This window comes from Macrotis lagotis, chromosome 3 (assembly GCF_037893015.1).
Source record: "Macrotis lagotis isolate mMagLag1 chromosome 3, bilby.v1.9.chrom.fasta, whole genome shotgun sequence".
NCBI classification, from domain to species: domain Eukaryota; kingdom Metazoa; phylum Chordata; class Mammalia; order Peramelemorphia; family Peramelidae; genus Macrotis; species Macrotis lagotis.
Window position 1 is genome coordinate 137,135,530 of NC_133660.1, and position 12,384 is coordinate 137,147,913.

Genomic DNA, 12,384 nt, shown 5'->3' on the forward strand with positions numbered 1-12,384 from the left:
AACTCATGACTTCTCTCTCTCCTTTTTTTTTTTTTAGTTTTTGCAAGGCAATAGGGTTAAGTGGCTTGCCCAAGGCCACACAGCTAGGTAATTATTAAGTGTCTGAGGCTGGATTTGAACTCGGGTACTCCTGACTCCAAGGCCAGTGCTCTATCCACTACGACACCTAGCCGCCCCCTTCATGACTTCTCTTTGACTCAGAAAGAATGATTTAAAAACAATAACTCCTAAAGAGATAGGGTAAATCTCAGTAAATAAAGAGGTACAAAATATCTACTGCAATAGAGGCAAAGATAGGAGGAGTTGAGAACTGCCTGAATCTTACTCTCATCAGATGTGGCTTAAAGTTTACATGCATACATTCAGTTAAGTAAAGACACTTATCTTACCTTTCCTTTATTAAAAGGGGAAAAGGGGGGAAGAGGAAAAAGGGAACTAACAGAAGGAAGGGAAAGAAAAAGGGGCAAAGGCAAAGTGGAAAGAAAGGGGAGGAGTGAATATAGGAGGGAAAATACATTGAAAGTGGTGGTATTCAGAAACAAAATACTGGGGAATATGGATAAAGGGGAAAAAAGGCAGAAATACAAACAGAGAGAAGATAACATGGAGGGCAAAAAGAGTTAGTAATTATAATTTTGAATGTGAATGGGATGAACTCTCCCTTAAAATGTAAGTGAAAAGAAGAGCACATTAAAAACAATAATTCTAGAAAATGCTGGTTACAAGAAACTCATTTGAAGCAGAGAGATACATATAGAGTAAAGGTAAAAGGTTGGAGCAAAATATATTTTGCTTCAGCAGAAGTGAAAAAAGCAGGGGTAGCAATCTTTATCTCAGACAAAACAGCTGCAAAAAAATAGCTTTAAAAGAGATAAGGAAGGAAACTATATCCTCCTTAAAGATACCATAGATGATAAAGCAATTTCAATACTGAATATGTATGCACACAGTGGGAAAGCATCCAGATTCTTAGAGGAGAAGCTGAAAGAACTACAGGAAGACAAAGACAGCAAATCTCTTCTAGTGGTAGACCTCAACTTCCTGCTCTCAGATTTAGATAAGAAAGAAGTTAAGGACGTAAATAGTTTGTTAGAAAACCTAGATATGATAGACTTATGGAAGAAATAGAATGGGCATAGAAAGGAATATACCTTTTTCTCTGCAAGTACATGGCACTTATACAAAAATTGAACATTTACTAGGGCACAAAAACCTAATAATAAATTTCAGAAAGGCAGAAATAGTGAATACATGTTTCTCAGATCACAATGCAATAAAAATCATGTGCAATATTGGGCCACGAAGATATAGACACAAAACTAATTGGAACCTTAGTAACCTCATTTTAAAGAATGAGTGTATCAAACAACAAATCATAGAATGAATTATTTATTTTATCCTAGATGATTATAATAATGACACAACATACCATAACCTATGGGATTCACTCAAAGTGACTGTCAGGGGATATATTATATATCTTTAAATGCTTTCATAAATAAATTAGAGAAAGAGGAAATCAATGAACTAAATATTCAACTAAAAATTGAGAGAAAGAACAAATTAAAAACCTGCAATTAAATACCAAATTGGAAATTCTGAAAATTAAAGGATAAATTAATAAAATTGAAAGCATAAAAACAATTGAATTAAAAACTAAAACCAAGAGTTGCTTTTATGAAAAAACATTAAAATTGATAAAACTCTGGCCAGTTTGATTTTAAAAAAAGAAAAAAACCAAATTGCTAGTGTCATATATGAAAATAGTTAACTCACCAGCAATGAGGAGGAAATTAATGTCATAATTTTTAATTATTTTGTACAATTCTATGCCAATAAATTTGACAATGAAAATGAAATCAAAGAATATGTACAAAAATAAAAATTGCTCAGATTAAATGAAGAGGAGATTAAATGCCTAAACAACCCTGTCTCAGAAAAAGAAGGTCAACAAGACATTATTGAACTCAATAAGAAAAATTTCCAGGGCCTGATGGATTCACAAGTGAATTCTACCAAACATTTAAGGAAGAATTGGTTCCAATTCTATATAAATTCTTTGGAAAAATAGGGGAAGACAGAACTCTGCCTACCTCTTCCTATGTCACCAATGCCTAAACCTAGAGTTAAAACAGAGAAAGAAAATTACAGACCTCTCTCCCTGATGAATATAGATGAAAAAATTTAAATACATTCTTAGCAAAACAGTTATAACAGGTTATCACAAGGATAATATATTTTGACCAAGTACTGCAAGATTTAAAACCAGGAAGAGTTATAACAGAGGAAGAAAATTATAGACCTATAGCCCTGATGAATATAGATGAAAAAATATTAAATCAAATCTTAGCAAAAAAGATTACAAGTTATCACTAAGATAATACACTATGACCAAGTATGATTTTTACCAGGAATGCAGTGTTAGGAAATGTGTTAGTATTATTAATATATCAATAATAGACCTATCAGAAATCATACAATTAGAGCAATATTGCAGAAAAGTCTATTGAAAAAATACAGATTTGAAGCCGATAGGCAGGGGTGCCGGTGGCCACTGTACCGGCTATGGGCCCTGGCTTTTCCCTTATCCTCCCGAGCCCCCACGTCCATCTTACTCTAGAGGCACGAGAAGACTGGAAAGCTCACAGGGATGAAGCACAGTTCTGTTTCCACTGGTGCTGCTGGCCTGCCAATCTATGCAGGCCTTGAGATCACAGGATTTCAATAAACAAGGTCTTCATACCCCCCAAAACAAAGGAAGACCAGCCTTTGGGAAGCTGAATTCAAGTAGACTTATACCTGGTGCATTCACACCTGAAAGGAAAATCAGCTTCTTTGGCAAAAGAACTAGTGGGCCTGAATGCCAGAGCAGTCTGTTTGGTGTATTTGGTGGCACTGAAAAAATCAAAGACCCAAGACCACTTAATAGCAAAGCATTCATTCAGCAGTGTATTCGAGAACTCTGAGTTTCTTACAGAAAATGGTTATGCCTTCAATGTATACAGGAAATCTCTACAAAGTCCATCTGTTAAAGACTTCTTAAAGATCTTAACTTTTAGTTTTGACTTCTTATCATCTTCTTATGAGCTTCCTGATAGTAAGTTTGAAGAGGAGGTTCCAAGAATCTTGAAGGATCTTGGGTATCCATTTACTTTGCCAAAAAGTTCCATGTATACAGTGGGAGCACCCCATACATGGCCTCATATTGTGGCAGGTTTGAAATGGCTTATAGACTGTGTTAAGTTCATTTTTTTCCAGAAGTTCACCTTCATTTGATGATGGACAGCCCTGGGGAGGAGAAAGTGAAGATGGAATAATGCATAATAAGTTGTTTTTGGACTATACTGTAAAATGCTATGAAAATTTCATGACTGGTGCTGATTATTTTGAAGATTTAGATACAGAGTTAATCTCAAAACTAAAGGATTTAGTTAATGTAGATGATTCCAAGCTAGAATCTTTAGCTTCAGAAAACAAAAGGCTAAATGAATAAATTGCAAGACTGGAATGAGAGAGAGAAAATGAACCAAATCGTCTGATATCACTAAAAAAAGTGAAGTTATCTTTAAAAGCAGATATTCAGAAGTACCAGGAATATATGAACAATTTGGAATCTCATTCTGTTATTCTTGAGCAGAAATTAAGTGCTTTCAACGAAGAAGTTCCTGTCATATAATTAGAATTAGAAGCAGTAAAGCAAGCGAATGGCCAGCTACAAAGTATTATTGATGTCCAAAAGTATTCAATTGCCGACATAGAGAGAATACATCATGAAAGAAATGAATTCCAGCAAACCATCAAAAAATTAACCACAGAACTTGAAACAGAACAAAAGCTGTTATGGAATGAAGATTTAAAATATGCAAGAAGCAAAGAATCGATTGAAGCACAACTAGCAGAATATCACAAACTTGCTCGAAAATTAAAACTCATTCCAAAGAGTGCAGAGAATTCCAAAGAATATGACTTTGAAATTAAGTTTAATCCTGAAGCTGGTACAAATTATTATGTCAAATACAGAACCCAAGTCTATATACCACTTAAAGAGCTCTTGAACCAATATGAAGAAGGAATAAGCAAAGTTCTACATAAAAAAAAAATGGGATGAGAAGAGACCTTAGAACAAATGAATACAATGGTGACAGAAGTGAAGAGTAGCACAAAAATGTTAAATGATGAAGTTCAAAAACTGAAGGATCTTAAACAACAAAAAATTAAGGAAGCTGAAGAGAATGACAAAAAATCTCACTGAGGTGGAGTCCATGGATAAACATAAACATTTACTTGAAAATGGAGTTAATGTGGGCCTCATTGAAGCCATGAGTGAATTGGATGACATGCAACAACAATATCAGCTGGTGTTACAAACAACTACTGAAGAAAAATGAAAAGTGAGTAACAACTTACAGCATTTCCTAGAAATAGTTGTAACTCACATTGGAACTGTTGAAAAACATCTTGAGGATCAAATTGTTAGAGTAGACAAAGAGTGTGAAGAATTCATTGCTGAAGATTTCTTGGAAAATATTAAAGAAATTGGAGACAAATACAAAAATATAGCTTCTCTTATCTCTTCCAGTAAATGAAGAAGAAATGCTAAGATGAAGACACCACTTCTTAAGATGTCAAGGCAAAGTCTTTTTTTTTTTGTTTTTATGGGGAAAAAAAAGCATTCATGGCTACTTATTTAAGTCTCCTGCCAATTGTCAGTATACACCAAGAGTGGAAAAATAATTAGAATTTTTATTCTTCGGGGCGGCTAGGTGGCGTAGTGGATAGAGCACTGGCCTTGGAGTCAGGAGTGCTTGGGTTCAAATCTGACCTCAGACACTTAATAATTACCTAGCCATGTGGCCTTGGGCAAGCCACTTAACCCCAGTGCCTTGAAAAAAAATCTTAAAAAAAAAAGAATTTTTATTCTTCTAATTTGTACTTACCAACCCATGTCTTCCACTCATTTTTAGATTTATTTTCTAGGTGTTAACTTGCCAATATATATTTATTTAGTTCCCCTTAGTCTTTATGGTTCTCCAAAAGCTTATTGAAAAACAAAAATGGTATTTGTATTTTTAATAAAAATTATTCAAATGAAAAAACTATACACCATGATGGCCTTCAGAAATTCAACAGGAGGAAGAGCAAAAAGTAATTATCTAGAGAATTTTTCTTCCTTAACCTATGATATTATATTCAATTAAGAATTTTTATATCATTATCAACAAATATACCCACTGTGTACATAGTATTAGGCACTGTAATTACCAATGGGGCTTAAACAATCATTAGGAATCATAATTCTAAAAAAACTTAAAATCTCTGGTGGAAGGGTTAATGATTTTAAGAACTAGCTTATCGCCCTCCAAATGAGTATGATTCATATATTTAAAACATATATGAATCTAATTTGTAAATTAGACAATAATGGAATTGTGCTTAAGTATGTGTTTCAACATCTGTTAATCTAAATTCTCCTGTGGCCTCTTTGAACTCATGATGACAATACTCTCTTAGGATATTTATCATTAGCATCTAGGTTAATACATCTCAATAACTGCCTGTGACATGGAGACCTCTATATCATTGTACTGAGTAAGCAGCCCCATTTGGGTCTGTGATAATAATCAGAGCTTGTCATATACATTCAATTGATGTAATGCTTGTGACATTCAAGTACTCTATTTAGCTAATGAGGGAATTCCATTCTCATTTATCACTGACTTCCCTCTTATCACCAGCCCTACCCCTCATCAAGAAGGAACCCCATATTACCCAAATTAGGATTCTTCAGGATCAGATTGATCTATTTCAACAAATAGAAAAATTGCAATATATTAAAGGATTGATTGAGAACTGTCACAGCCTCCTTGGATGCTATAAACATTCAACCGGATAACAGCTTCATGAAGTTGTTCAGACAATGGTCTTTGTAATCTGGGCCTTGGATAGCTCTACCTAAGAACTCAGAGACCATCTGCTCAAATTTGAGAGGACTTTACAATCCTTAAGGAGGTATATTTGTTTTACTATAAGCCCATATGTAGCTATGCATTTAATGTGTGTTGGATTTGTGTGCTGAGGGATGGGGGAAGGGGAAGAAGTATTCCTAAATAAATGTTTTGGGCATTTGAAGGTGAGTTTACTTATTACTTTTAACATCAGAAACTTAATTCAGTAAACAAATAAGATAGTCAGCACTATAATAAAATAGAGTGAATAGATAAAAAAGAATGTTTAGCCTTTTATTATATCCCTTTATTATTTACAAAGGAAGACACTCCTTTCCCTCAAGGAGCTTATATTCTGGAGGAGAAAGGAGAAGAGAGGTGACTGGGGAGGAGAGTTTTTGACCAGAGTAAGAAAATGGTCAAAAGGCAACTGATGATCATGTCTTGTTTTTTTAGAAATGGTGAGGTTTGTTGTGGTATATGATTGTAATAAAAACTCTTGTAATAAAACCTAGAAGGATTTATATGAACTGATACAATGAACAAAGCAAGGAGAACATTGTACATAGAGACAGTAATATTGTGCAATGATCAACTATGAATGACTTCACTGTTCTCAGCAATACAATGATCCAAGACAATTCCAAAGGACTAATGATGAAAACTGCTATCCTCCTCCAGAGAATGAAATGATGAAACCTGAATAGAGATGAAAATCTAAAAAAAAAAAATATAGCACCCATTCCTACCCAAAACATCAAAGAGCCTAGGAATAAATGCATAGTTCCTTAGCATGATAAGCAGTATCAGTTTGAAACCATCACCAAGCATTATGTGAAATGGGAATAAGCTAGAGGCATTCCCAATAACATCAGGGGTGAAACAAGGATGCCTATTATCGCCACTACTATTCAATATCATATTAGAACTGTTACCTTCAGTAGTAAGAGAAGAAAAACAAATTCAACAAATTAGAATTGAGGAGGAAGTCACAAAACTCTTGTTCTTTGCAGATAGTATACCTGGAGAATCCAAAAAAAATCTATAAAACTATTAGAAAAAAAAATTAGCAACTTTAGCAAAGTCACAGGATATAAAGTAAACCCTATTAAATCCTCAACATTTCTATATTGACTAGTAAGATAAAGCAGAAAAAACTAGAAGGAGAAATCTCATTCAAAATAACTTCAGACAATGTTAAATACTTGTAAGTTTACCTGCCAAGGCAGACTCAGAAACTTTTTGAAAAAAATTATACAACACTTCCCACACAAATAAAATCAGATTCAAATAACTAGGCAAATATAACTTCTCATAACTTACCTATATTAAACTTCTTATTTAGTGCCCTAGCAATCAAAATTCCAAAAAAATACTTTAATGACTTAGAAAAAATTGTAAATAAATTCACAGTAGAAATAAAAAGTCAAGCATTTCCAGGAATTTAATGAAAAAAAATTGCAAAAGAAGGTTGCTTAGTCATATCAGATCTAAAATTATATTATAAAGCATCAGTCATCAAAACTGTCCTGTATTGACTGAGAAATAGAGACATAGATCAGTGGAAAAACTAGTTGCAATAGCAGGAAATGCTTGTAGTAATCTGTTCTTTAATAACCCCAAAGATTACAGGTTTTGGGATAAAACCCTGCCTTGTTGTTAAAAACTTTTGGGAAAATTGGAAATTAATATGGCAGAAACTTGGATTATATCAATACCTGACACCCTATACCAAGATTAGGCCAAAATAGAGTCAGGATATAGACCTATTAAACAATAGTATAAGGAAACAGAGAGTTCGAGGAATAGTTTACCGGTCAGATCTATGGAAAGGGAATCAGTTTATGACTAAGAAAGAGATGGAGAACATCAATAAAAACAAACTATATAATTTTGATTACATTAAATGTAAAAGTTTTTTCACAGAGAAAACCATTGTAACCAAGATCAAAAGAAATGTAGTAAACTGGGAACCATTTTTTTATAACTACTATGCCTGACAGAGGACTCATTTCTAAAATATAAAGAGAATTGTTTCAAATTTTTTTAAAAAAAACAAGTCATTCCCCAATTTACAGAGGAGGAAATCAAAGCAATCCATAGTCATATGAAAATTGTTTTGAATCACTACTTATTAGAGAAATGCAAATTAAAATATCTCTGAGGGACCAACTCTCAGACTGGCCAATATAGATTGAAAGGACAATGATCATTGTTGGAAAGGATGTGGAAAATCTGGGACACTAATAGATTTTTGTGGTGCTGTGAACTCATTCAACCTTTCTGGAGAATAATTTGGAATTACTCACAAAGGGCAATAAATATATACATACCCTTTGATCCAACAATACCATTATTGAGTCTATTCCCTTAAGAGATCATAAAAAAGGTAAAAATGTCACCTGTACAAAAATATTCATAGCAGCCCTATTTGTGGTGGCAAAGAATTGGAAATTGAGTTAATGTCCATCAATTGGGGAATGATTGAACAAATTGTGGTATATGTTGTTATGTTACACTATTGTTCTATTAGAAACCAGCAGGGATGGAAATTCAGGGAAACCTGGAACATTTTGCATGAACTGATGCAGAGCAAGATGAGCAGACCAGAATAATATTATACACCCTAAAAGCAACATAGATGTAAGGATCAAACTTAATGGAGTTGCTCATTCCATCAGTGTAGCAATCAGGTTCAATTATTTGGTATCTGTGATGGAGAATAACTTCTCTATGCAGAGAAAGAATTGTGGAGTCTGAACAAAGGCCAGACTATTCCCTTTAAAATAAAAATATAATAATCATCATTATCTTATTATGCAATTTTGCTATCTCTTATACTTTTTTTTCCCCTGGAGGATATGATTTCTATCTCCTCACATTCAACTTGGAACAATGCATACCACAGAAGCAATGTAAAGACTAACAGTCTAGTTTCTGTAAGGGGTGGGTGAGGGAAGCAAGATGGGGCAAAATACTGTAAAATTCAAAATAAATAAATAAATAAAATTAAAAATAAAAAAGAATGCAATCTTTTCCAGAGACAGAACTGATGGTATCTGAACATAGAGTTAAATACATTTTTTTCTTTTCTCTCAAAAAAAAGTGTTTTGTCAATGGATGAAAGGAGGAAGATGGAAAAATCAGAAAAGAAATGAGAGTCATGCAGGGGAAGCATAAATAATTGCTTAAAAAATCTAAACCTTTAGAAGTAAAATTGGTCAAAGAGAAAAAATATCAGTTCCTTTCAATTTAAAATCAACCAACTAGAAAAACAACTCATCAAAAAGTGAAATTTAAAAGAAAAAACCTAAAATTAGTTATTTACAAGAAATGCATTTGGGGCAGAGAGAAATTCACAGTAAAGATAAAAGATTGGAGCACAGTATAACATTCTTCAACTGAAGTAAAATAAAATAGTAATTTTCATCTAGATCTCAGGTAATGCAAAAGCAAAAACAAATCTCATTTGGAGGAATTAAGAAGTAGATTATATCTTCTTACCTGGTACCATAGACAATAAAGTAATAGTCATACTAAACATACATACATCAAGTGATACAAAATCCAAATTCATATAGTGGAATCTAAATGAGTTACAGGAAGACATAGACAGTAAAAGTAAATTAGTGGAGGACTTCAACCTCCTTATGTCAGAATTAGTATATCTAACCACAAAATAAACTAGAAATAAATTAAGCAGGAGAAAAGAATTTTAGAAAAAATTTAGTGAAGGTAGACCTCTACACAAAATTGAATGGAGACAGAAAAAATGGAGCATCTAATCAAGCAAAATTGGGAGATCTGGAAGCTAGTGGGAGACTCTTTGCCATAGTGCAGATCTGGTTTCAGCTCAGTAAGTCAGAAATGAAGGTACTTATACTAGGATATGAGGCAAAGTTAGAGCCCAGGAATCCTGGTATAGCAGATTATGGAGCATGAGAACAACAAAAAATTGATAATACATTAGTCAATAAAAAGCTTATAATCAAATGTAAAAAAGCAGAAATTTTAAATGCATTATTTTCAGATCATGATTCTCTCTCATGAAATTTACATGCAATAAAGGACATGAAAAGATGAGCAAAAAATTAATTGGAAACCAAATAACCTAATTTTAAAATATACTACATCAAATATTAGGAAATAGTTTATATTTCTAAATGCTTCCATGAATAAAATAGACAAAGAGGAGAAAACTGAATTGGGCATACAAGTAAAATGTTATAAAAAGAATAAATTGAAAATCACCCATAAAATACCAAATTAGAAATTTTGAAAATCAAAGGATAAATTCATAAAAGTGAAATTAAGGAATCTTGAACTAATAAAAAAGTTGGTTTTATGAAAAAAACTAGGAAAAATTAAAACTTTTGTTAATCTGACTAAAACAAAAGTAGAAATACCAATTACCAGCATCAAAAATGAAAATAGTGAAATGATCACCAGATGAGGATGCCATTAAAGTAGTAATTCAGAGCTATTTTGCCCAACAATATGTCAACAAATTTTACAATATAAATGAAATGTGTGAATGTTTATTAAAATACAAACTGCTCAGATTAGCAGAGGAAAATAAAATATGCTTAAATTATCCTACTTTGGTGAAAAAATGCATATGTGATCAATAAACTCCCCAAGATAAATGCTCCAGGATTCCATCAATTTACAATTGAATTTTACCAAACAATTGACTTCAATTTTACATAAATGTTTTGGAAAAAAAATAGGTAAAAAAGGATTTCAGCCCAATTCCTTTTATGACATCAACATAGTACTGACACATAAACAAGGCAATTCCAAAACAGACCAAAGAGTTATAGATTAATATCCCTAATGATTATTAATACAAATTTTTAAATACAATTTTAGTGAAGAAATTACAACCTTTTCACTAGAATAATAGAATATCATGAAGTAGGTTTCAGACATTACGTAATAAACTTAATAGATGCTCAAAAGGCCTTTGATAAAATACAGCTTCTTTTCCTTTAAAGTAACACAATGGAATTTGGAAATAAAGGGAATTTTCATTGTTATTATTTTTTTCAATCATATGCACATGTATATTTTAAAGTTACAATATTTCCTTCCAACCACTTTCCCCCCTTTGACCCCTCAGAGGTGAACAAGTTAGGTTAGCATTGTAGATACATATTTTTGATAAACATGCTTGCAGACTAGTCAATTTCAGTATGAGTTATTAGGATTAAAGGGAAGAGATACATAAGATATATTTTTTATAGTTTTCTTCAGATTCTGAAGTTATTTTTTGTTTTGTTTTGTTTTATTTTATTTTGTTTATCTTTTCTTCCTCTTGATGGAAATAACATTGTCCAAAGTCAGCCTAATAGGTTTATCATAATTATATGAACTGTTGAGAGGAGTTGCTTCCATCAATGTTGATCATCCCACAATATTGCTGTTAATGTGTACATTTTTCTCTTATTTCAACTTCCTTTGCACAGAATCAGATTCCGTAAATCATTACATGTTTCTCTACAGTCCAGCATTTTATGGTTTCATATAGAACAATAATATTCCATAGAATTCACAACTTGTTTAGCCATTACACAATTCATGAGCATTTCCTCAATTTCTAATTCCCCTATGAATATTTTGGAACATGGGAAAGTTTCCCTATGTTTTATGATTTTTCCTGGATATAGTCCTAGAATTTTAATTGCTGAGTCAAAGAGAATAAACATTTTTATTACTCTTTGGATAAATGGAATTTTCTTCAAAATTATCAGCAATAATTATCTAAAATCATAAGCAAACATCATATGTAATGAGCATAACCTAGAACCAGCTCCAATAAGATCAGGGATGAAACATAGATACCCTTTATCATCACTATTATTCAACATTTTATTAAAAATCTTTGTTTTAGCAATAAGAAAAGAAAAAAAAGACACTGAAGTAATTAGCATGGGCAAATAGAAAATAAAGTATTCATTTTTTTCTAGCTAATATGATGCTATACTTAGAGAAACCTAGAAAATCAACCAAAACACTGCTTGAAAAAATTAATAATTTTGCGAAGCAGCAGAATATAAAATAAACTCACAGAATCCATCAGCATCTCTATATATGACCAAAAAAGCATAACAGCAAGAGAAAGAGAAATTCCATTTAAAGATACAGTAGGCACCATAAAATACTTGGGAATTTACCTCCTAAGACAAAGACAAAACCTATTTGAAAAAAATTACAAGATACACTTTACACAAATAAAATTAAATCCAAAGAAAGGAAAAATATTAAGTGTTCATGAGTAAGTTGAGCTAATATAATAAAAATAAAAATTCTATCTAAATTAATTTACTTATGTAGTGCCACCAAACTACCAAAAATAGTTTTCAAAACTAGGGAAACTAGTAGTATCATCTAGGGGAACAAATGGTCAAGAATAGCATGGAATTAATGAAAAGCAAAA

At 32.3% G+C, this 12,384-nt stretch overlaps 1 pseudogene; it reads left to right on the top strand.

Annotated features, from left to right (window-relative positions):
* The first annotated feature begins 2,631 nt into the window (after positions 1-2,631).
* Positions 2,632-4,586, top strand: LOC141516260 (kinetochore protein NDC80 homolog; annotated as a pseudogene).
* Positions 4,587-12,384: the final 7,798 nt, after the last annotated feature.